At 45.3% G+C, this 27352-nt stretch overlaps 1 protein-coding gene across 14 annotated transcripts in view; it reads left to right on the forward strand.

Annotated features, from left to right (window-relative positions):
• LOC105024897 (ELKS/Rab6-interacting/CAST family member 1) overlaps positions 1 to 27352 on the forward strand; it is a 254096-nt gene that overhangs the window by 136535 nt on the left and 90209 nt on the right. The gene's annotated exons all lie outside the window — the stretch shown is intronic.

The raw sequence follows: 27352 nt of genomic DNA on the forward strand, positions 1-27352 counted from the left end.
TTCTTCCTGTGTTCTGTTCTCTGTTCTGTACTCTGTTCTGGTCTCCTATGTTCAGTTCTCATCTGTACTCGTCTGTTCTCTTATTTCTCTGTTCTGTCCTTTTTGTTAGGCAGTAATCTGTTCTGTTCTGCCCTGTCAATACTGCGAGTGTTCTTGTCTATTCTGTTTTGCTTTATTCTGCCTAGCTCTATACTTTTCAGCTCTGTTTAAATCTGTTCTGCTCTGTTCCGTTCTGCTCTTTTCTGTTCTGCTCTTTTCTGTTCTGCTGTGTTGTATGTAGCTGTGTAGTTTAGACCAGCTCACTGATTGTGCTGTACTGGAAAGTGATTAATGTATAGTTTATACAGAATACAAGCTGTTGGATCAGATTGGTTGGTTTCTTTGAGGGAGTTGATGGTGAAAGAGTGACAGCATGTCACTGTTTTCAAGGTCAAGACTGTCTATTGATCTCTGTCACTTTCTGTCTCTTTCCCAGTTTGATATCTAGTTAGGTTTTTGTAAGGTTACCAGTTTAGTGGTATCGATGTGTCTAAAACATGTTTTCAACCTTTTTAGGCACTAGAACTACTGCAATATATGTCATTTTATATATATATATTTATATATATACACATATATATATATATATATATATATATATATATATATATATATATATATATATAAAGCTGTACACTCACTACTTTACATTGTAGCAAAGTGTCATTTCTTCAGTGTTGTCACAAAAAAAAAATATAATCAAATATTAGCAAAAATGTGAGGAGTATATGAATGACATATATTGCAGTATTTGTTTTTTAGGCCCATTTTCTTCTCTCCTCTGTAACCTAGTTCCTTGGTGTACAATATATTGCATTTAATGTTCTATCAGTATACCTGGTAAAAAGAAAATTAAGAATTCTATCTGTTTTACTGAATTCCGTTCAGATGTTTTCTTGTGATTACTCTTTAATAGGTAATTAGAGGAGCATGCCAGGCTTGGAACCTTTAGCCAATTGTTCCCTACAAATGTAGACAGCACAACATTATGAATCATGTCAAATCAGTAAGTCGTTTAGGTCCCAAGTAGCTCAGTTGGTGCAGTGTGTCACTCACTTACTACTACAGGGTTATGGGTTTGATTCCCATGGGCTTTCCCGTATTCGAAAGGACATTTTGGATAATTGCGCAAACTTAAAATGTTTACATTTTCTCGACAATATTATGACATTCATTTATTAGTACAGAATTTTGTGACCGTTGCTGCTCTAGATTAAATCTCTGCTGATTTTAAAGGGACAGACTAAGAAATACGCTGTCATAACTTTGTGGAAGGTACGTATAAAAATTCAATCTGGTAACTTTTCGAAGCAATTTTAAGTCCCTATTCAGATTTCTATTTAGGATATCCCCATGTTTTTGCCAACCAACCAATCTGTACCCACTCGCTAACTCGTGAGTTGACTTTTGGATCATTGCTGTGATTATATTCTGTTGCATTTTGACCTGCTAAATTAGGTGCTTAAAATATGGTGCTTAAACATTATACGTGGAGGCGTGGGGTTTGGACAGTTGTTTTCTGATGCAGTTTTCTTTTGAAAACGCATATCATTAAATACATCCTGTAGTCTGCCTATACATCTGTGATATATTCCTGTCTCTCTCCCACGTTACACTTCACTCTCCTCTCCCACTGTCTCGTGTGTGAAGAATGGACAATCTTATTCTTTATTTCATTGGGCTACATCTCTTCAGAGGTGACCCTTCAGCACCTCAGGTCATGGGAGAGCCAAAGGTAGTTGTTTTCCTCCCTCTGTGGCTCTGGGCACATATAGACAGATGGATAAAGCTCCACTATCCAGCCGCTCCTGAGACCCAGCCCCATCAGAGAGCCCATTTCTGGCCCTGTGATCTGACTCCACCTGGCTGGGTTGGAGGTTCCTGGAGCCCAGGCCCCTCCATGCACAGGGCTTCGACACAGACTGCTTCCCAAATGCCAGTGCTGTTTTCAGGGGCGCTGCCCTTTGACTGCATGTAGATATAGGGTGCAGGGTGCTGTTTGGAACACAGATTGGGACCAGCTCCTGGTGGAACCATTAGAGTCCCTCCCTGGCTCTCCCCTCCCTGTGCCCATGTGGTGAAGTGTGCCACAGAGAAGGACTTCATTAGAAACAGCAAACCGCAGAACACTTCTATTAGATGTAGGGATGTCCAGGAGGACCAGAGGGTCCTTCTGATCTGGTACTAATGATATTATGTGAAGGCTCATGAGGTTTATATAAGTCCCATAAAACATAAAATGAAAAGTGTATGAATGTCAAGCACACATTATATCCGCATGTATACACACACACACACACACACACACACACATACACACTAAAACACACACACACATACACACTCAAACACACTCAAACACACTTTGATGGTAATGTTTACCAAGAATATAACCATTTCTTTTTTGCATGGAAGCCTTTAGCTTGGCATAGTAGTTCTGCCTTTGATCGAAGCCCTAGTTGCTTTTCCCATTGTTCAGAAACAAAATACCAAACCAGATGATATCATGAGTATTAATGTCACTGGGCTTGGTAGAAAAAAGTGGAATAGAGTCTTGATGTTCAGACTTTCAAGGGCCTTTCTTTGTCTGCCAATTTCTGGCATTTTCCGGAGTTTGGCATTGTGTCCTTGGGGGGCAAAGATCCAGCCGTTTGCCTGAAATCTTCCATTCTATTCCCAGTTACCTCCCATATATTACTGCTGGCCAACATACAGATCATGGAAGACAGAGACAGACAGGCGCCATTTCTGTTTGGTTGTAATGTGTCTGAATTCATCTGTTAGGAGCTGATGTTATGCAAAGCCACTTACAGGAACAATTAGATATAACTGCCTTGGTCAAGGACACACTGACAGATTCTTCACCTTGTCTTCTCTGGGATTTGTACCAACAACCTTTGGGCTTCGGGGCCAGTGCTCTAACCACTAGGCTATTTGCCGGCCGTTCGTTCAGCATGTGGTCAGCTATAAAAGTCAGATCCTTCCTTCCCTAACTACAGAGGAAGAGAAATAGAACCTGTCTGTCTGGGGATCGTCAGGGAAACTGCTGTGTCCAAACGAAACCCGGCATGCCCTCGTAAACCTTGAGTTCTGCAGACTTTAAACAGAGAGCTCCGTGTGTGAGGGTGTGTGTGTGCGTGCGTGCGTGCTTGTGTGTGTGTGTCTTCGTCTCTGTGCTAAACCACATAGGTCATAAATATAAAAAAACACTCTTTTTAGGCAAAATACAACACTGAATACTGTTCATATTGGGTGGAAGAAGGGGAGGGAGAGGATCGGTAGAGAGGAAAAAAAAGGTTGAAGATAGTGGTGAAGAGTGAGATGTTGTGAAGAGTTAGATATGGTACAGAGTGACGTGGCTTGAAGAGGTAGTGGTGAAGAGTGAGATGTCGTGAAGAGTGAGATATGGTAAAGAGTGACATGGCTTGAAGAGGTAGTGGTGAAGAGTGAGATGTGGTGAAGAGTGACATGGCTTGAAGAGTGACATGGCTTGAAGAGATAGTGGTTAAGAGTGAGATGTGGTGAAGAGTGACATGGCTTGAAGAGTGACATGGCTTGAAGAGATAGTGGTTAAGAGTGAGATGTGGTGAAGAGTGACGTGGCTCGAAGAGGTAGTGGTGAAGAGTGACATGTTTTGAAGAGTGATGTGGCTTGAAGAGATAGTGGTTAAGAGTGAGATGTGGTGAAGAGTGACGTGGCTTGAAGAGGTAGTGGTGAAGAGTGAGATGTGGTGAAGAGTGATGTGGCTTGAAGAGGTAGTGGTGAAAAGTGAGATGTAGTGAAGAGTGACATGGCTTGAAGAGGTAGTGGTGGAGTGTGAGATGTCGTGAAGAGTGAGATATGGTAAAGAGTGACATGGCTTGAAGAGGTAGTGGTGAAGAGTGAGATGTGGTGAAGCGTGACATGGCTTGAAGAGGTAGTGGTGAACAGTGAGATGTGGTAAAGAGTTGTGATTTAGTAAGGTAAACATATATCAGTCTACAATACCTCTTCAAGCCACATCACTCTTCACCACTACCTCTTCAAGCCATGTCACTCTTTACCACATCTCACTGTTCACCACTACCTTGAAGAGGTAGTGGTGAAGTGTGAGATGTTGTGAAGAGTGAGATATGGTAAAGAGTGACATGGCTTGAAGAGGTAGTGGTGAAGAGTGAGATGTGGTGAAGCGTGACGTGGCTTGAAGAGGTAGTGGTGAACAGTGAGATGTGGTAAAGAGTGACATGGCTTGAAGAGGTAGCGGTGAAGAGTGATGTGGCTTGAAGAGGTAGTGGTGAAAAGTGATATGTGGTGAAGAGTGACATGGCTTGAAGAGGTAGTGGTGAAGAATGAGATGTCGTGAATAGTGAGATATGGTAAAGAGTGACATGGCTTGAAGAGGTAGTGGTAAAGAGTGAGATGTCGTGAAGAGTGAGAAATGCTAAAGAGTGGCATGGCTTGAAGAGGTATGGGTGAAGAGTGAGATGTGGTGAAGAGTGACGTGGTTTGAAGTGGTAGTGGTGAAGAGTGAGATGTGGTGAAGAGTGACATGGCTTGAAGAGGTAGTGGTGAAGAGTGAGATGTGGTGAAGAGTGACGTGGCTTGAAGAGGTAGTGGTGAAGAGTGAGATGTGGTAGAATGTGATGTGGCTTGATGAGGTAGTGGTGAAGAGTGAGATGTGGTGAAGAGTGTCGTGGCTTGAAGAGATAGTGCTAAACAGTGAGATGGGTTGAAGCTAGGGCTGCACAATATATAGTTTTTGCATCGACATTGTGCTGTATGCATCTGCAATAGTCACATCGCAGAACTTGCGATTTAGTAAGGTAAACATATATCAGTCTACAATATATATATATATTTTTCAAATGGAAAGCTAGCATTATATCTGTCTGATATAACTTAATTTACTCTGATTTATGGGTTATTGGATACACAGTTAATTATAAAAATTATTATTATTATTTTAAACACAGGGTTCATTGCTCCACGTGGTTGACATTCAGGCTCTGCTTGCGCGTGACGAAATGATGAGTGAGGAACAGTTAAAAAATACCGAAATTGAGAATTTGGTTGCAAAAAGAAATGCATTGTCAATTATATGGAAATATTTCAGCTACAGACAGGATGATGTTGACCATAAACAGGTACTTTGTCAAGAGTGGCTTGCAATTATTGCCACAACACGAGGCAACACGACCAATTTATTTGATAATTTAAGACGGAACCACAAATCTTCATATGATGAGTGCAAAGCATCTCAATGCCGTCCAAAGCAAAAACACCATACAAGAAAGGTTCCAAACGGCAGAGAAAAATCACAGATTCAATAACATTTCACGTCGCCAAAGACATGGTACCAATTAACACGGTTACCAAAGAGAGTTTTAAAAACATGATCCGTTTGCTTGACAAGTGGTATGTAATTCCATCACGCAACTATTTTTCTCAAGTTGCCATCCCAGAGCTGTACGAGAAATACAAGACACAAGTTGAAACAGAGCTGTCACAAGTGGAATATTATGTAGCAACAACAGACTTGTGGTCCAGCCGGACAACGGAGCCCTACATAAGTCTGACCGTACACTTTATTAATGAGGACTTTCACCTCAAAAGTCGCTGTTTGCAAACTGCATTTTTCCTAGAGGATCATACAAGTGAGAATATCGCAACAGGGATGAGAGAAGCTTTAGCTGATTGAGGCCTAGATGAGAGTCAACAGACAACAGACAATGCCATGAACATGGTGAAGGCTGCCGCCCTGAACCAGTGGACCAGATTGCAGTTTCTTGGCCAAGTTATGCCCAATTGCACATTCTATTTTACTACTGTTGCTATTGCTATACTATTACTGTTACATATTATTACCTACCAACCTGTTCTGAAATATAAAAAAAATCATAAATGTTAATTGTAGAGGATGGGGCTGGGGAGGAATGAAGGATACAGACTCTCAGGTTGATAGCCAAAGCTCTTCCTGAAGACATCCTCAGTTTTTTCATATCGCAATATACATCGCAGAAAAACAAAATACTGCAGATAAACAAAACATCGCAATGTCAGTTATTTCCAATATTGTGCAACCGTAGCGGAAGCGTGAGTTGAGGTGAACAGGGTGACAGACTGGTGATATCCATGATCGGAGGTAGCTGGGAGTCTCTTGGTTGTGGTGATTGAGCGCACTTGGTCAGGTTACGTGTGTGTGTGTGTGTGTGTTGGCGGGAATTGGGAGTCTGGGTGAGCTTGTCGTTACATGGCCAGTCCGCTGAAGACCCTCCGTCTCCTGGCGCAGACAGGGAAAGCCCCCCGGAGACCTCGTTATGAAAACTATCCCAATACAAAATGGCCGACGTGTGCTCTGGAGACATTCTCTCTATTTAGGTCAGCTGGGCTGAAACATCCCACATCCGACCACATCCATTATCCCCTGAACCATTGAGGCCGGGACTCTGACGTAAAACCGGGCTGGGGTTGGAATCTGGGTCTTTCTTATAGTTTTAATATACCACTTGACAGCCATTACACGCATGTACACACACAGACCCGCACACCCTTTACGGTTTATGGCGACCATAGGATAATGGTAGGAACAGTTAAGTTGTCTCTCTGGTCACTGTGACCCGTTCATCCTGCTGCCGCTACATTGATCATTTACACCGCTGGAAGCTGATACGGAGAGTATTATCCAAGATGGAGTCCCAGTGACCGTACCCCTGTGTGCGATATAAGGGAAGTGGGGAAACTGGGTGTGTGGCTATGTGCGAAGAACTCAGCTGGTGTTTTCACTGGTTTTAGTCCAGCTAGAGGGCTGAGGAAATTTTAAGTTCAAGGTCGTCACCACAGAATATGATTAGGATATAGGAGAAATTGGTCAGAAGGGTGCGTGTGCTTGTGTGTGTGTGTGTGTGTGAGTGCCTGTTTCCATCTTTCTCTATGTGTGTGCCTGTTCAGTGTATGTGTGTCTGTGTGTGTGTGTGTGTGTGTGTGTTTTCAAATGTTTTTATTCTAATGGGGACCAAAGACTCTTTCAGTGGCTAAGAAAAAGTCCCTGAAAGAGTCTGAAACATAGGAAGAAACCTAGAGAGGACCCATGCTCTGAGGGGTGGCCAGTCCTCTTCTGGCTGTGCCGGGTGAACATTTTGAGAGTACAAATTGTAGTAATGAATAAATGTGCGTGGGCTGAGTCCGGAGTCTATAAAACCTAATCCAGGTCAGAAGCATGACCAGATGGACGGGGGGGACAACCCGGGGGTGGAGAATGGTCAGCGTAGTGGCAACTGAAATTGTCTGGTATCTTTTTGATCTGTAACACAATCAGGAGGACTTTGGACAGGGACAGCAACGAGTGTTTTGAGTCTGGTATTCCTGAGGTGTGGTCCAAGACCTCCCAAGTTGAAGCAGCGCAGGAGACAAGGAAGAACACATTCCTTAGATAACAAGGATATACAATGGAGAAGGAGGACTGACCTTACTCCCCCAGCACAATAATATAGCAGCGTAAGACCTTGGGGCTGAGACAGGGGGGTCCGGTGACACTGTGGCCCTATCAGAGGGTAACCCCAGACAGGGCCCAACAGGCAGGAAGTCGATCCACCCAGTGTGTCTTCTATGACGTTCTGAGGTCTACTGTAAGGTTACAAGGTCTACTATGACGTTATGAGGTCTACACTGAGAATATGAGGTCTACACTAAGGATATGAGTTCTGCACTGAGGATATGAAGTTTGCACTGAGGATATGAGGTTTGCACTGAGGATATGAGGTTTGCACTGAGGATATGAGTTCTACACTGAGGATATGAGGTTTGCACTGAGGATATGAGTTCTACACTGAGGATATGAGGTTTGCACTGAGGATATGAGGTCTACACTGAGGATATGAGGTTTGCACTGAGGATATGAGGTTTGCACTGAGGATATGAGTTATTCACTGAGGATATGAGTTATTCACTGAGGATATGTGGTCTACATTGAGGATATGAGTTATTCACTGAGGATATGTGGTCTACATTGAGGATATGAGTTATTTACTGAGGATATGAGGTCTGCACTTAAGATGAGTTCTACATTGAGGATATTAGTTCTATACTGAGGACATGATGTCTACACTGAGGATATACATCGATCAGCCAAATCATTATGACCAGTGACAGGTGAAGTGAATAACACTGATAATCTCGTTATCATGGCACCTGTCAGTGGGTGTGATATATTAGGCAGCAAGTGAACATTCTGTCCTCAAAGTTGATGTGTTAGAAGCAGGGAAAATGAGCAAGCATAAAGATCTGAGTGACTTTGACAAGGGCCAAATTGTGATGGCTAGACGACTGGGTCAGAGCATCTCCAAAACTGCAGCCCAAGTGGGGTGTTCCCGGTCTGCAGTGGTCAGTACCTATCAAAATTGTTCCAAGGAAGGAAAAGCGGTGAACTGGTGACAGGGTCATGGGCGGCCAAGGCTCACTGATGCACGTGGGGAGTGAAGGCTGGCCCGTGAGGTCCGATCCAACAGACGAGCTATTGTAGCTCAAATTCATGAAAAGGTTAATGCTGGTACTGATAGAAAGATGTCAGAACACAGTTTGTTGCGTATGTGGCTGCGTAGCCGCCGACCAGTCAGGGTGCCCCTGCTGACCCCTGTACTGCCGAAAGCACCTACAATGGGCACGTGAGCCTCAGAACTGGACCATGGAGCAATAGAAGAAGTTGTGATGAATCACGTTTTCTTTTACATCGCGTGCGTCTTTCACCTGGAGAACACAAGGCACCCGGATGCGCTATGGGAAGGAGGCAACCTGGCGGAGGCAGTGTGATGCTTCGGGTAATGTTCTGCTGGGAGACCTTGGGTCTTAAAAGATCCGCTGCTAACGTCTCGGTGCCAGGTTCCACAGCACACCTTCAGAGGTCTTGTGGAGGCCGCGCCTCGACGGGTCAGGGCTGTTTTGGCAGCAAAAGGGGGACCTCCACAACATTAGGCGGGTGGTCATGATGTGATGGTTCTACAAGGAGGTTCCACTGGGGGAGTCTGCAGTCAGGACTACCGTGTGTGTGCTATGAGGTCTACTTTTAGATGAAGTCTAGCTCAGTTTCACCACCAGGGTCATTCATAGCAGACTAACTTCTATCCGTGTGTGTGTGTGTGTCTGTGTGTGTGTGTCTGTGTCTGTGTGTGTTAGAGAAGGTAGTTTTAACTCTAGGCAGTCTCTTTTGCGTGAAGGCCAGGAAGTCCACACAGTTCCCATTCAGAGGGCAGGTGAGTTGCTAATTATCCCTTTTATTGCCGTGGTTACAGCGTGTCAGGCAGGCGGGCCTATTACAGGGATGAGTGGGTTGGGACGCAGAGCTGGACAGGGCGGGTGTGTTGTGTGAGCATGTGCATGTGTAGCAGCAATGAAATCAATGATTGATTTTGTGATCTGGTTACCATAGACACAAAGATTCCTTCACTTCTTTACCCCCGCTGTTCACTACTCACACACACACACACACACACACATCAATGCTGGGATTGGGCTGTGACTAGATACACACACACACACACTCGCACATACACATGAGCGCTGGCCTTGGGCTATTACTAGATAAACACACACCACACACACACTCTCACCCACACACAGAAACATCAGCGCTGGCCTTGAGCTGTGACTAGATAAACACGCGCACACACACACACACACACACACACATCAGCGCTGACCTTGGGCTGTGACTAAAGGCTGGCAGTAAAACAGGTTCCAGAAAAGAAAGGTTTGGGGATATGCCCTGTGGAATCCTTCAGACAGGGAGATTATTCTGAAATATGCATCTCTGAGTGTCCCTTAGTCGTGTAACACACACGCTAGATTTAGATCACACTGCTGCGAAGTGGAGCGTTTTTTGATCAGATTATTTAAATAGTGCTTGTTCTTATCCATGGTATGTCCATGGTTTATCTATGGTTTGTCTATGGTTTGTCCATGGTTTGTCTATGCTATGTCCATGGTATTTCTATGGTTTGTCCATGGTTTGTCTATGGTTTGTCCATGGTATGTCCATGGTATTTCTATGGTTTGTCCATGGTATTTCTATGGTTTGTCCATGGTATTTCTATGGTTTGTCCATGGTATTTCTATGGTTTGTCCATGGTATTTCTATGGTTTGTCCATGGTATTTCTATGGTTTGTCCATTGTATTTCTATGGTTTGTCCATGGTATTTCTATGGTTTGTCCATGGTATTTCTATGGTTTGTCCATGGTATTTCTATGGTTTGTCCATGGTATTTCTATGGTTTGTCCATGGTATTTCTATGGTTTGTCCATGGTATTTCTATGGTTTGTCCATGGTATTTCTATGGTTTGTCCATGGTACGCACGGCCTGTCCCCTCGACTCTGGTTCCCTGGTGGGAGGTTTTAAACACCAGTATCTGGAGGAGATAACATTGTAAACTTAAACCAAATCTTGTTTTTCAAAACGCACACTCAAATCTGTCTGAGGGTTTGCTCTGTAGTTGCCTGTGTGTGTGTGTGTGTGTGAGACTTTGTTGTGAGTCTATTACTGTTGGCTCTCTGTGTCCTCAGATTCTATAAAACTCTCATTAAGTCCTAATGGGGAGCTTGTTTTGCTTTATTTTTATTGAGTGGTGCGACTGTTTTCCATCCCAGACCAAACTGCTGTTTATCATACGTTCTAAAGCGCTGAGAAACCACTGCGTGAACGTCCACGCTGCATTCGACACGTTTGACTCCAGGCACCAGCTGTCATTCACAGTATTTTGGGGTTATTTTCACTTTGTTAAGAAGGCTGGGATAAGTGGGGGAGAGCCGGCTGTGTGTCTGGGACCCACGCACCACCGCCCCGACCCTGGTGTTCCTGTCTTATGAGCCGTTTCACGGCTTCATTCACACTTATTACACATATCTCTGTGTCTCTTTGGCCCTGGGGTCGGACAGAGCGGCTTGCTGCTTCTTTTTGCTCTGTAGTCACTCATTCCCACTCTACATGCGTGTAAATCACGCTTCCACACGCAGACACACACGCTATGATAGTGCGGACCAGACTGACAGGGTTGTGGAATCATCATCATCTTTACCACCATCGTCTTCATCACCAGCCTCATCTTCATCTGGGAGACGTGCGGTTTGTCCCTGAGATGTTAGGCACTCAGGTCCAGTGAGGAAAACACTCTGCCCTTTGACCAACCCCAGTCCATGACCTTTGGCCAACACCTGTCCACGATCTTTGACCAGCTTCTGTCCACAACCTTTGGCCAACCTTTGGTAAGGCTCTGGGTGAGTCAGGCTCTGGGTGAGTAAGGCTCTGGGTGAGTTAGGCTCTGGGTGTGTAAGGCCGTGGGTCAGTAAGGCCGTGGGTGAGTAAGGCCGTGGGTCAGTAAGGCCGTGGGTGAGTAAGGCCGTGGGTGAGTAAGGGTCTGGGTGAGTAAGGGTCTGGGTGAGTAAGGGTCTGGGTGAGTGAGGGTCTGGGTGAGTAAGGCTCTGGGTGAGTAAGGCTCTGGGTGAGTAAGGGTCTGGGTGAGTAAGGGTCTGGGTGAGTAAGGGTCTGGGTGAGTAAGGCTCTGGGTGAGTCAGGCCCTGGGTGAGTAAGGCCCTGGGTGAGTAAGGCCCTGGGTGAGTAAGGGTCTGGGTGAGTAAGGGTCTGGGTGAGTAAGGGTCTGGGTGAGTCAGGCCCTGGGTGAGTAAGGCCCTGGGTGAGTCAGGCCCTGGGTGAGTAAGGGTCTGGGTGAGTAAGGGTCTGGGTGAGTCAGGCCCTGGGTGAGTGAGGCCCTGGGTGAGTCAGGCTCTGGGTGAGTAAGGCTCTGGGTGAGTAAGGCCGTGGGTGAGTCAGGCTCTGGGTGAGTAAGGGTCTGGGTGAGTAAGGCCGTGGGTGAGTAAGGGTCTGGGTGAGTAAGGCCCTGGGTGAGTAAGGCCGTGGGTGAGTAAGGGTCTGGGTGAGTAAGGCCCTGGGTGAGTCAGGCTCTGGGTGAGTCAGGCTCTGGGTGAGTAAGGCCCTGGGTGAGTCAGGCTCTGGGTGAGTCAGGCCTTGGGTGAGGACGAAGAGCAATTCAAGCTTCCCTGAGATGGATTCTGACAATTTCCGTACAACGTTTTTGGTTGTGGATTCACGCAGTTTCATCAGCTATTTTGGTGGCTGGTCTTAAATGGATGGTGAAGGAGCCAGATGTGGGGATCCCGGGCTGATATAGGGGGTCCTGGGCTGATGTGGGGGGTCCTGGGCTGATGTGGGGGGTCCTGGGCTGATGTGGGGGGTCCTGGGCTGATCTGGGGGTCCTGGGCTGATGTGGGGGGTCCTGGGCTGATGTGGGGGGGTCCTGGGCTTATGTGGGGGGTCCTGGGTGTTACTGTGGTTGCACGTGATCTGCAGTGTTGAGACTAGTTGGACATACTGCCAAGTTCTTTGAAACAACATTGGAGGTGGCTTATGGTAAAGAAGTGAATATGATCTGACCTCAGCTCTGGTGGATATCCTGCAGTCATCATGCTAATTGCCCGCTCCCTCACAACCTCAGAAATATGTGTCACTGTGTTGTGTAACAAAAGTGCACATTTTAGGATGGCCTTGTATTGTCCCGATCACAAGTCGGAAAAGGGTGGCTTGCCCACTTCAGGTTGGTGGAGAGTGCCTGCCTCAAGTGGAGGAGTTTAAGTATCTAGGGGTCCTGTTCACGAGTGAGGGAAGGATGGAACGGGAGATTGACAGACGGATCGGTGCAGCGTCTGCAGTAATGCGGTCGATGTATCGGTCTGTCGTGGTGAAGAAAGAGCTGAGCCGCAAGGCGAAGCTCTCGATTTACCGGTCAATCTACGTTCCTACTCTCACCTATGGTCATGAGCTTTGGGTCATGACCGAAAGGACAAGATCCCGGATACAGGCGGCCGAAATGAGCTTTCTCCGCAGGGTGGCTGGGCGATCCCTTAGAGATAGGGTGAGAAGCTCGGTCACCCGGGAGGAGCTCAGAGTAGAGCCGCTGCTCCTCCACATCGAGAGGGGTCAGCTGAGGTGGCTTGGGCATCTGTTTCGGATGCCTCCGGAACGCCTTCCTGGGAAGGTGTTCCGGTCCCGTCCCACCGGGAAGAGACCCCGGGGAAGACCTAGGACACGCTGGAGGGACTATGTCTCCCGGCTGGCCTGGGAACGCCTCGGTGTCCCCCCGGAAGAGCTGGAGGAAGTGTCTGGGGAGAGGGAAGTCTGGGCATCCCTGCTTAGACTGCTGCCCCCGCGACCCGGCCCCGGATAAGCGGAAGATGATGCTATGCTATGCATATTTATTTGAAAACGATTAACGGACATTTGCTTTTTGTCCGTGTGGAAAATGTGATTTTCCTGTCAGCCCATTAAACAGGGTAACAACATGTTTTTGTTCTTAAAAAAAAATTCGGTCCCTGCAGAATTGTAGTTCATGTCTGAAGGATTCCTTGTGTACCTAGGCACTGGATATTAATGATTAACCAGGTCATGCTTTACCCTTTATGCTGACTTACGCCCAAATATTCTGGCCAAAGTTTAATAAGGTAATGAGCGACTGTTCACCGTGGTGTTTTCACGTAGTCTCTGGGCTCTCTGATATGATGGTCCGTTCAGCCACAGGTGGAGGAATGTGTTGAGTCAGGGGAGAGAGGTGCAGGAAATCTGTCCTGAAATCACAACACCAGTGAATTAAGGCTATTTATACTGAGGTTAACAGACGTGGGGCCTTGGCATGTGTTGCTTTCTTCATCAGGGTAACTAACGAGCAGAAAACACACACGTATGTACGCGCACGCACAAATGCACGCACACACACACACTCTGAGCCGGGGAAAGATTGCCAGATTGCCGTGTTGAGGAAAGGTGATTTTGTTTTAAATGACTCGCTGTAAAGCACTCTTGATTCCCAAGAACACACATCAGGCCCTAATTTATGGCTACCACAGTCACTCAGAGACACACAGACCACAGAGCGATCTGTGTTTATATGGTTTCTATGTAGAGTACACACACCTGTTCTCTTGGGATGCCCCGGCCAGATTGCTCCAAATTCGCCCGATCCTTCATACCGATTGTGGTTACCTGCTTCTCCACTGTGTTCATTTAACCGTGGTGCTCGTGGCAAAACCATAGCTGCCACAGAAAGGAACAAAAGCAATTATTGACATGAACTTTTTGTTAGACACATGAAATGCATTTTGTTGATATATATATATTTAATCTATCAAGTTATAACACCGTTCTTAAGGTTATTGAGCCCCTGGTGCTATTGTATTCATGTGCGAGCACACTGTCCTTGTAGTAGGAGGCAGCCAACGAATCCAACACATTTTATGCAGGCCAGCAGCGCGACCAACTTCAGAGTGCGCACGGTCTCCAGAAGTGGAGAGGGAGGGAGGGCTGGACGGTACTGGGCCTGGTAGATCAGTGAAAACATTATTTTCATTGTTTTGTGCACACCCATGATGGTTTTCAGTGTTAGTTTGTGTTTGAACTGCAATTGCTAGCAGCAACGTTAAATTACCTCAGGACAGTCAGTTGAAGCGGAGTTATTATTGTAGTCTAATATTTCTGTAAATTGTGCAGCAATATACCACGTTACTTGTAACTAGAAATACTTTATTCTTTAAAGACTTTATTCTTGAAATTATTTGAAACCATTACATTGCATACTCGTTCATTTTGTGTTTTATGGGGTAAAGGGAAAGTGTTGGCTGCAAGATTTTGATTATACCTGGTAAATTTGCTGGTGAACCTAAAATGTAACTTGATGCCCTGCCTAGAAAAATGAAGTGCATCAAAGGCTGCATACAATGTTAAAGCTCTTAACGATCTTCAGAAACACAGCTAATGTTAACAAATGACTCTTTAGCAAATAACTTGCTGTCCAAAGACCAGCAATGGCATTTCTTAAAGCAGTTTTGAGTGTTAAATACCATACCTAACTTATCCACTACATTCATATCCATGCATTACCTAATTACATACAATTACAGAAAGGGAGTGTGTATTCATGATATCATTTATACATTTTCCATTATCAGACTGGTTTTGGAGAATCTTTTGCTATTAAAACCTATAGAAAGATAACGTTTGTGTGATTGTGTTGATATTCGTTGATATAAGAAGCATCATCAGAGCGGATACATGACTGTTTGACCACTGTGTTGTACAAAAACGTTTCAACGGGATTTGAAAGTTTGCAATTTCATTAAACCATGTTTCTGTACGGTGTGTGTGAGGTTTGAGTATGGTGAGACTACAGTGTGAGCGTGTGTGTGTGAGTGTGTGTGTGTGTGTGTGTGTGTGTGTGTGAGTGTGAGTGTGAGCGTGTGTGTGTGTGTGTGTGTGAGTGTGAGTGTGTGTGTGTCTGTGTGTGTGTGAGTGTGTGTGTGAGTGTGTGAGTGTGAGTGTGTGTGTGTGTGTGAGTGTGAGCGAGTGTGTGAGTGTGTGAGTGTGTGTGTGTGTGTGTGTGTGTGTGTGTGTGTGTGTGAGTGTGTGTGTGTGTGTGTGTGAGTGTGTGTGTGTGTGTGAGTGTGAGTGTGTGTGAGTGTGTGTGTGTGTGTGTGTGTGTGTGTGTGTGTGTGTGTGTGTGATCCCAGTCTGTGAGTGTGTGTGTGTGTGTGTGAGTGTGTGTGTGTGTGTGTGTGTGATCCCAGTCTGTGAGTGTGTGTGTGTGAGTGTGTGTGTGAGTGTGTGTGTGTGTGTGTGAGTGTGTGTGTGTGTGCGTGTGTGTGAGTGTGTGTGTGTGTGTGTGTGTGTGATCCCAGTCTGTGTGTACACGGTACAAGGTTGTAGTACCCAAAATAGTTTTTCCCCAGTGCAGGTTTTTTGGGACGGTTGGCAGCAGGGAAAATGTGATTTCTGGCTCAGGGGTCCCCACAAGGACAGAAAAACAAACGTGGGCTTGTATTATGGAGCCAGTGGGAATGAATAGTGTGCAGTATTTTGGGCCCTGGATGAATGCAATGTTATCCTGGGATTCATAGGGGAGAATATTTGATCTGGTGTGATTGATTTCACTAACGAATGCCGCCTTGTAATGGCCCCCACGCACACACATACACACACACGCACTGACTCACGGATGGACACACACACACACACACTCCCCGGTAACGATCTCAGAGCCTCTGTTCGCCTTCCTCTAACATCATCCCTCTCAGCTGGTTTCTGATTTGTTGTTGTGGATATGAACAAACAAGGTAAGTGGTAGCATTTCTAATTGTCAGGGACAGACAAATACATGTCATTGTAACCAATGAAGCCAGAGGGTAAAAGGGAGAGAGAGAAAATAACAGAGAGAAAGCGAGAGTGAATGAAACAGAGAAGAGAAGAGAGAAGGAATATGGTAATGTACTGACCTTTCACTTCTCTTTACTTTCTTACTCTAAAAACCAGTAGCTGGCCTTGTTGTGTAAAACCAGAAGCCAAGTCACTGTTACACACTCACACACACACACACCGGTGTCAGCACAGTTGAACACACACACATTGGTGTCAGCACAGTTGAACACACACACACTGGTGTCAGCACAGTTGAACACACACACATTGGTGTCAGCACAGTTGAAAACACACACACTCTGGTGTCAGCACAATTGAAAACACACACACACACTGGTGTCAGCACAGTTGAAAACACACACACACATACTGGTGTCAGCACAGTTGAACACACACACACACACTGGTGTCAGCACAGTTGAACACACACACATTGGTGTCAGCACAGTTGAAAACACACACACTCTGGTGTCAGCACAATTGAAAACACACACACACACTGGTGTCAGCACAGTTGAAAACACACACACACACTGGTGTCAGCACAGTTGAACACACACACACACACTGGTGTCAGCACAGTTGAAAACACACACACACACACTGGTGTCAGCACAGTTGAACACACACACACACTGGTGTCAGCACAGTTGAACACACACACACACTGGTGTCAGCACAGTTGAACACACACACATTGGTGTCAGCACAGTTGAACACACACACACTGGTGTCAGCACAGTTGAACACACACACATTGGTGTCAGCACAGTTGAAAACACACACACTCTGGTGTCAGCACAATTGAAAACACACACACACACACTGGTGTCAGCACAGTTGAAAACACACACACACACACTGGTGTCAGCACAGTTGAACACACACACACACTGGTGTCAGCACAGTTGAACACACACACACACTGGTGTCAGCACAGTTGAAAACACACATACACACTGGTGTCAGCACAGTTGAAAACACACATACACACTGGTGTCAGCACAGTTGAAAACACACACACACACTGGTGTCAGCACAGTTGAAAACACACACACACACACTGGTGTCAGCACAGTTGAAAACACACACACACTGGTGTCAGCACAGTTGAAAACACACACACACACTGGTGTCAGCACAGTTGAAAACACACACACACACACTGGTGTCAGCACAGTTGAAAACACACACACACACACTGGTGTCAGCACAGTTGAACACACACACACACTGGTGTCAGCACAGTTGAAAACACACATACACACTGGTGTCAGCACAGTTGAAAACACACACACACACACTGGTGTCAGCACAGTTGAAAACACACATACACACACACTGGTGTCAGCACAGTTGAAAACACACACACACACACACTGGTGTCAGCACAGTTGAACACACACACACACTGGTGTCAGCACAGTTGAACACACACACACACTGGTGTCAGCACAGTTGAAAACACACACACACACACACTGGTGTCAGCACAGTTGAACACACACACACACTGGTGTCAGCACAGTTGAACACACACACCGGCGGTTAACACGTAGGCGCTCCACCACTGTTGGCGAGGGCACACTGCGCCACCCAGAGCCACCGTCACAACAAGTAATACAGGGCTCATTATAATGGAGATTATCTGGGGCCCAGTTTCATTAAAAGGGTTTTTGAAATCCAGAAAAATCTTCATCTGTCATGTAAATAAGTCTCATGTTGCAGTAATTGTCCATTGTGCTGTCCAGCGTGGGCCAAGGCAATCCAGATTCAGAGTATGGAAAACAGAGTGGTCAGCACGGCGGTCTGGTGGGTTTGCACTGAGTCACCCATTTCCTGGTCCAGGCGGTAGACGCAACGGTGAGAGGGCTCAGGCGTGGCCGTCCTCTTGGACCGGCGTCCCTCATTGTCAAACGATGTGAAAGAACATGGTCACAAACGGTGTCGCGAATCTTGTTTGGGTCCGCCTCCTCTTAGGGTCCGCCTCCTCTTAGGGTCCGCCTCCTCTTAGGGTCCGCCTCCTCTGATTGTTCTTCACCCGCTGCCTCTTTCTCTTCTACCTGGTGTCCTTTTTATTAATACCAACATACACATGATGGCCTGCTGACAAATTGTTGTAGTGGCTAGGTTATAGTGGGTATATCAGTACAGCTCTGTGTTGTAGTGGGTAGGTTATAGTGGGTATATCAGTACAGCTCTGTGTTGTAGTGGGTAGGTTATAGTGGGTATATCAGTACAGCTCTGTGTTGTAGTGGGTAGGTTATAGTGGGTATATCAGTACAGCTCTGTGTTGTAGTGGGTAGGTTATAGTGGGTATATCAGTACAGCTCTGTGTTGTAGTGGGTAGGTTATAGTGGGTATATCAGTACAGCTCTGTGTTGTAGTGGGTAGGTTATAGTGGGTATATCAGTACAGCTCTGTGTTGTAGTGGGTAGGTTATAGTGGGTATATCAGTACAGCTCTGTGTTGTAGTGGGTAGGTTATAGTGGGTATATCAGTACAGCTCTGTGTTGTAGTGGGTAGGTTATAGTGGGTATATCAGTACAGCTCTGTGTTGTAGTGGGTAGGTTATAGTGGGTATATCAGTACAGCTCTGTGTTGTAGTGGGTAGGTTATAGTGGGTATATCAGTACAGCTCTGTGTTGTAGTGGGTAGGTTATAGTGTGTATATCAGTACAGCTCTGTGTTGTAGTGGGTAGGTTATAGTGGGTATATCAGTACAGCTCTGTGTTGTAGTGGCTAGGTTATAGTGGGTATATCAGTACAGCTCTGTGTTGTAGTGGGTAGGTTATAGTGGGTATATCAGTACAGCTCTGTGTTGTAGTGGGTAGGTTATAGTGGGTATATCAGTACAGCTCTGTGTTGTAGTGGGTAGGTTATAGTGGGTATATCAGTACAGCTCTGTGTTGTAGTGGGTAGGTTATAGTGTGTATATCAGTACAGCTCTGTGTTGTAGTGGGTAGGTTATAGTGGGTATATCAGTACAGCTCTGTGTTGTAGTGGGTAGGTTATAGTGTGTATATCAGTACAGCTCTGTGTTGTAGTGGGTAGGTTATAGTGGGTATATCAGTACAGCTCTGTGTTGTAGTGGCTAGGTTATAGTGGGTATATCAGTACAGCTCTGTGTTGTAGTGGGTAGGTTATAGTGGGTATATCAGTACAGCTCTGTGTTGTAGTGGGTAGGTTATAGTGGGTATATCAGTACAGCTCTGTGTTGTTGTGGGTAGGTTATAGTGGGTATATCAGTACAGCTCTGTGTTGTAGTGGGTAGGTTATAGTGGGTATATCAGTACAGCTCTGTGTTGTAGTGGGTAGGTTATAGTGGGTATATCAGTACAGCTCTGTGTTGTAGTGGCTAGGTTATAGTGGGTATATCAGTACAGCTCTGTGTTGTAGTGGGTAGGTTATAGTGGGTATATCAGTACAGCTCTGTGTTGTAGTGGGTAGGTTATAGTGGGTATATCAGTACAGCTCTGTGTTGTAGTGGGTAGGTTATAGTGGGTATATCAGTACAGCTCTGTGTTGTAGTGGGTAGGTTATAGTGTGTATATCAGTACAGCTCTGTGTTGTAGTGGGTAGGTTATAGTGGGTATATCAGTACAGCTCTGTGTTGTAGTGGGTAGGTTATAGTGGGTATATCAGTACAGCTCTGTGTTGTAGTGGGTAGGTTATAGTGGGTATATCAGTACAGCTCTGTGTTGTAGTGGGTAGGTTATAGTGGGTATATCAGTACAGCTCTGTGTTGTAGTGGCCTGGGTTTACAGAAAAGGTTAAATGAAACAGAAGTGTGTGTGTGAAAATGTGAATAGTGCTTGTGTGTTGGGATAAATGGTCTTTCTTCTGGACCACTTTGGAAAATGGTTTTGTGTATATTGTTCAGTGTGTTAGCGTTTGTGGAGAACTATAAACTTAAACATGAGTTGTGAGTGTGAAGTTGGACATATTCAGGCTGTTTGACTGATTCGATTTAACTTCCTGATGTCTTGTCAGCCTGTGTTTCAGCCTTAGAACTGGGCCACACAGGTTTACTGGCTGGTCTTTCACCTTCTTGGCTTTACGGTTTCAAGAAACTTTGAACCTTGACCTTGTAAGCCAGGACAGATGGGATCACCATGGTGATTATCGGAGAGGTTTCATGTAGGTTATAAGGAGGTTGACAGGTGTATGTGCACACACACACACACACACAATCACCTCAGTGTGGTCCTATACATTCCTTCCCTGAGTCTGCCCAGACCACTTCCATCTGTTTATTTATTTACTCTTTGTTATCCCCCTCCTGTCTCCATCGTTCCACTCTTATACAGACTGCTGTTCTGTCTGCTGTTCTTAATGTGGCCTTCCTCTCAAGGTGAAACGTATAAATCCTCCTCTCTGCCCCCTCCTCTTCTGGTCTCTGTGGGAAATGGCAGGTCTCTCTGTCTCTTAAAGACAATGTGGTAAAGTGAGTCTCTTAAAGACAATGTGCTAGAATTAGTCTCTTAAAGACAATGTGCTAGAATTAGTCTCTTAAAGAAAATGCAGTAGAGATAGTCTCTTAAAGACAATGTGGTAAAGTTAGTCTCTTAAAGACAATGTGGTAAAGTTAGTCTCTTAAAGACAATGTGGTAAAGTTAGTCTCTTAAAGACAATGTGGTAAAGTTAGGCTCTTAAAGACAATGTGGTAAAGTTAGGCTCTTAAAGACAATGTGGTAAAGTTAGGCTCTTAAAGACAATGTGGTAAAGTTAGGCTCTTAAAGACAATGTGGTAAAGTTAGTCTCTTAAAGACAATGCGGTAAAGTTAGTCTCATACAGACAGTATGGGAGAGTTAATTACTCTCTTAAAAAATTATGAAGTTAGTTTCTTGTAGACTGTATGAGAGAGTTAGTCTCTGAAAGACAATGGGAGAGTTAGTCTTAAAACAATGGTACAATTTCTTTATAATTGAAGTCCCTTTGCTACAGTTCTGTCACACATGCCCAAACGCATTCCCTTTCTTTCTTAATTTATTTTTTTCTCTCCTTTATGTGGTTTTCTTCTCTGTCTATCATATATGAGAATCACTGATTCTCTATACCAGGTTTATTCAACTCTTACCCTATGAGGGCTGGAGCCTGCTGGTTTTCTGTTCTTCCTCATCATTAATGTCACTCACCTAGTGTCTCAGCTTCAAATAATTCCCTGATTAGAGGGTTGGAATGAAAACATGGAGTGGATCTGCCCTGAGGTCCAGAGTTGAGCACCCCAGCTGTTTGATTAACTATTTGTCTTGTTGATTTCCCAAGATACATTGCTGGGCCTAAGAATATATTAGGACACATTTGTTATGATGGACATCAATTATGGCTTCATAAACTGTTACCAAGGAAGATAACTGAGCCAGTAAAGTTAGGGGAAGTCAGTGGTCTGGAGTTAGTAGGTGGAGCCGTTTTAGATATATGTTGTGATGTGTGTGTGTGTGTGTGTGTGTGATGGTTAAACCATGCATTACTCCTCTCCCTGGTGTGTCATCATGTTCAGGGCTTTTGGGGAGGACAGCATCCTCTCTCCTCCACTTCGCTCCTTCTCATCACTCCGTTCCTTCCCATCCTATTCATCCCTTCTTACCCCCAGGAGGAGGACAAATCCTCCACAGAGCACCAGTCTGGGAGACAAGGCCACAGCCAGCCCCTTCCTACACACATACACACAGAGAGAGCGAGAGAGAGAGAGAGAGACACACACACACACACACACACAGAGACACACACACCCAGAAACACACGCACCGAGAGAGAGACACACAGACACACACACACACACATGCGCGCGCACACACACACCTGCTCCAGACGGTATCCGTGGGCACAGGGAAACCTATTGAATTTGAGGTCTTTTTTAATTTGATCACCCTGGGTAACGCAGGGTAACAGGGTAAACATACTTGAAGTCCCCCCCAAAAAAAATCCAATCCTGCTGAAGGACTAATTTTGTTTTCTGCTGTAGCGACCTGGCTCAAATTAAGATCCAGGGTCTGTAGGGCAGCTCAGCAGCTGCTCTTATCATCTGAAGGCCTGCTGTTCATTCTTCTGCAGGAGGATGAATGGAGCCCTGGTCTACTGACAGAACTCTGACTCGCTGTGCTTTCTATTATTCAATCTCTTCTTTCTCTCCCTCCCTCCCTCCATCCCTCCCTCCTTTCCTCCCTCCGCTCAGCACACTCTCCACCGCGTTCAAGCCTTTCCCTTGCTATGTACCCCAAGACCTCCGTGACTTTACATCCCCTCATCCCTTCCTTTATTTTTTTGTTCCTCTCTGTCCATCTCTCCGCCTCCTTCTTCCTCTCTGTCCATCTCTCCTGCTCCTTCCTCTCTGTCCATCTCTCCTCCTCCTCCTCCTTCCTCTCTGTCCATCTCTCCTCCTCCTTCTTCCTCTCTGTCCATCTCTCTTCCTTCTTCCTCTCTGTCCATCTCTCCTCCTCCTCCTTCTTCCTCTCTGTCCATCTCTCCTCCTCCTCCTTCTTCCTCTCTGTCCATCTCTCCTCCTCCTCCTTCTTCCTCTCTGTCCATCTCTCCTCCTCCTCCTTCTTCCTCTCTGTCCATCTCTCCTCCTCCTCCTTCCTCTCTGTCCATCTCTCCTCCTCCTTCTTCCCCCGTCCATCCCCATGTTCTGACCTCTGGTCTTACTGTTTCCAGGCCTGAAGGAGACAAAGATAAAAAAGGACATTTGGTACTGGGGGATTTCTCTGCCTGTGCCAAGCTCCCTTCATCACACGCCTCCTCACCTCCTTTCCTCATTTTCCACAGCTCCCTCTCCTGACCCATCTTCGTCCTCCCTTCCTCTCTCTCTTGTCCCCCTCATCCCTTTCCCCTCCCCTCCCCTCACATTTCCTCCATCCTTTTGTCTCAGTATTCTTTGTTCTGTTTAACTGGTGATTGTCTGGTGGTCGCTGTTTTTCCCGTCTCACTGGCAGAGCTTCACTCCTTATGTTTGACAGGGCACATCCGTTGTGTGTGTATCTGTGTCGGGGAGTGATGCTCTCGCTCATGTCCTCTGCATTTCATTAGTGTTTGTGTGTGTGTATGTGTGTGTCTTTGTGTGTGTGTATGCGTTTATCTGTGTGTGTGTGCATGTCTGTGTGTGTGTGGGTCTGCATGTTTGTGTGTGCGTGTGTGTGCATGTTTGTGTCGGTGTGTGCGTGTGTGTCTTTGTGTGTATATGGGTGTGTATATGTGTGTGTGTATCTGTGTGTGCGTGTGTGCGTTTATCTGTGTGTGTGTGTGTGTGTGTTCATGTCTCTGTGCGTGTCTCTGTGTGTGTCTGTGTGCGTGTGTGTGTGTGTGTGTGTGTGTGTGTGTGTGCGCGCGCGCACGTGTGTGTGCATGTATCTGTGTGTGTGGGTGTGTGTGTGTGTGTGTGTGTGTTATACTCTCTCAGAGTTGTTTTGACGTGTACCACATTAATACTTGATCCTATTATCCACTGTGTTGGTCTGAGGTATGATCGGCATTTACAGACGTATAAACCCCCACCCTGACACACACACACTCACACACACACACACACATTAACCCCCACCCCGACACACACACACTCACACACACACACATAAACCCCCACCCCGACACCCTCACACACACACACACACACACACATAAACCCCCACCCCGACACCCACACACACACATAAACCTCCATCCAGACACCCAGACTACCACTCACACATATAAACCCCCACCCAGACCACCACTCACACATATAAACCCCCACCCAGACACCCAGACCTCCACTCACACACATATAAACCCCCACCCAGACCACCACTCACACATATAAACCCCCACCCAGACCTCCACTCACACATATAAACCCCCACCCAGACACCCAGACCTCCACTCACACACATATAAACCCCCACCCAGACACCCAGACCTCCACTCACACACATATAAACACCCACCCAGACCTCCACTCACACATATAAACCCCCACCCAGACACCCAGACCTCCACTCACACATATAAACCCCCACCCAGACACCCAGACCTCCACTCACACATATAAACCCCCACCCAGACACCCAGACCTCCACTCACACATATAAACCCCCACCCAGACACCCAGACCTCCACTCACACATATAAACACCTCTGCCACAGGGACTGTTTGATCCGGTTGCCTCTGGATCAGCTAAAGAAGCAGCTGTAAGCCTCTGTAGGCCAGGAGCGAATAGCAGTACCACATGTCCTCCATGACAGACAGGCTGACAAAAAGACAATAAGACAGACAGGCAACCAGACAGACAGGCAGATAGACAGAGATACAGATAAATAGACATGCAGGCCAACATCCCGATAGGCAGAGCACCTCTCATTAATTCCAAAAAAATACCCAAACTCTCTCTGTCTCTCTGTCTTCTCTGTCTCTCTGTCTCCTCTGTCTCTCTGTCTCCTCTGTCTCCTCTGTCTCTCTGTCTCCTCTGTCTCCTCTTTCTCTCGGTCTCTCTGTCTCTCTGTCTCCTCTGTCTCCTCTGTCTCTCTGTCTCCTCTGTCTCCTCTGTCTCTCTGTCTCTCTGTCTCCTCTGTCTCTCTGTCTCTCTGTCTCCTCTGTCTCCTCTGTCTCTCTGTCTCCTCTGTCTCCTCTGTCTCTCTACACACATAAAAGTAGCAGAAAAAAGATAATAACATCACTCATATATGATTAAAAAAAGATGAAGAATGTAATTTCCTTAGAATCTTAAAGAATAGCACCCAATACAAAAGTGCATTTAGAAATAGTCAATAGTCCATTTCTATACTCAGCAGTCATTTTAGATAGTTAAAAGTTAATTTTATGAGTAACTAGTTAATTAAATAGTCAACAGACGATTTAAATAGTCAATGGTTAATTGTAAAAGTAATTTAACATTCAGATGTATAACATTTAATTTTGGCTAATGAAAATTAGGATTTCATGAACCTGTTGCTCTTGAAAATGGGGAATCCAAAACCATGACCTAGAGGGAGAATGTCAGAACCATGAGAGGGTAACAGTACTGTATGGTGACCTTGAGAATTATTGGCACCCCAGATTATTAAATTAAATAATTATGTCTTGATGAGTATTTCCTTAGAACAAGTTTCACAAATGTTAAGGTTAGAGCCATATGATTTAATCTAGTGTCAGAACGGTGTGATAAAAACAATGCACTGAATTTTCACAGCTTTTTTTGTTCATTGTTACCTATGGTGCCAATAATTATGGTGGGCACTGCATGCTCTGGTTGCCTCCTGAATTTCTCTGAAAGGTGTTCCTGCTGCCCCCAACTGACCTCAATGACCACCATTGCAACTCTATATATACAGAGTGCCTTCTAGAATTAATGGCACCCTTACCAGTTGGAACAGTGGTCATTGAGTGATCCCCACTTCCCTGTATAACGACCTCTGTCTTGGAGAGAGAAACCAAGACAAGCAGAGAGACAGACGAAGGACAGACAGACATAGAGACAGAGATAGAGAGACAGATCCGATTCAAAGAACTTGTGAGTGTTTTCTTGCGTTGTTTTCTTTCTCTCTCCTGATTTTAATCCTTCTCTTCCTCTGAAAAAATTAACAGGACAGACATTTTGATTGGCCACCGAAGCTCAATAAAATATCCCCTGCGACTTGTCACAAACTGTTTGTTAAAATACCGCCACTATTTCTCTCTTTCTTTTTCCTTCCTTCTATTTCTCAAGCCCTATAATTGCTCATCTTTTGCCAAATAGTTTTTCTTCCCGGAGGTCGACGTAATCTTCACTTAACAAAATTGTATTTTACCAAAAAATGGAGGAGAGGGAATTAACAAAAAATAATACAAAATGCATATTTTTTTTCCACCTCTGATTATATGTTTTGCTTGCCAGGCTATTACGGTCCCTAAATATACTTTACTCCACAAAAAGAACCCAGAAAACAGGCTAGAATGGAAAAAAAGCGGAAAATGTGAGGAAAGCAAAGGTTTTATACTGACCGGGGTAATCAAACTGACACTGTGGGAGAGAAAGGGAAATGGTTCTAACGTTGGCCTGAGTTACAGTGAATAATCAGTAGTTAGTGAATTACCAGCTGTTAGTGAATTACCAGCAGTTAGTGAATTACCAGCTGTTAGTGAATTAGCGGTAGTTAGTGATTTACCAGTAGTTAGTGAATTACCAGTATTTGGTGAATTACCAGTAGTTAGTGAATTACCAGTAGTTAGTGAATTACCAGCAGTTAGTGAATTACCAGTAGTTAGTTAATTACCAGTAGTTAGTGAATTATTAGTAGTTAGCACAAAATGGACTAATTCTGTCTGGGACAGAGCCATTTCTCTAGACCACATCTCTGGACCACATCCCTCTACCAGATCTCCTGACCAGATCTCCAGACCAGCTCTCTAGACCAGATATATAACTGGGGACTTAGAAATGTATTTCCTGTAAAATTATATTTTTGTAATCCAATCCATAACCTCAACAACCATGCCCTTAACCTAACCCCAAAACCTGAACCCTCATGCCCAAACCTAAACCTAATCTTATCAAAAACGGTATCCTTGTTAATCTCATGTTCCTGGTTTTACCACAGTTTGTAAAATCTGTTTTCCTCTTTCATTGAGTAAACCCAACAGAGGTCGGTAATGTTACTGTGATGGGTATGTGGATCACACATTCTTGGGTCAAACATTCTGTACGCTTGAGGGTGTGTGTGTGTGTGTGTGTGTGTGTGTGTTTGTGTGTATTTGTTTTTATGTGTGTGTTTTTCAGACAATCTGTACGCTTTAGTGTGTGTGTATGTTTGTGTATTTGTTTGTGTGTGTGTTTTCAAACATTCTGTATGCTTTTGTGTGTGTGTATGTGTGTGTGTGACTTAGGCAGAATATAATACAAGTGCCAATGAACTAAAACTGTGAGGGTGATTTTGGCATATCAGTGATTCCTCTACATCATCGGTCAGTACCATCTTTCCAGTTGCTGCCTTTCTTGATATACTCTCCTCCTTCCCTCCTGCTGTTCCTCCCACTAACTGAATCAGAGGAGGTGAAAGGTAGTGGAAGAGGGAGAGATGGGGCGGGAGGAGGAGAAAGATAGGTGGGAGAAATAAAGAGAGAGTCAAGTACATGAA

This window comes from Esox lucius, chromosome 18, assembly GCF_011004845.1.
Source record: "Esox lucius isolate fEsoLuc1 chromosome 18, fEsoLuc1.pri, whole genome shotgun sequence".
In the NCBI taxonomy this organism is placed as follows: Eukaryota; Metazoa; Chordata; class Actinopteri; order Esociformes; family Esocidae; genus Esox; species Esox lucius.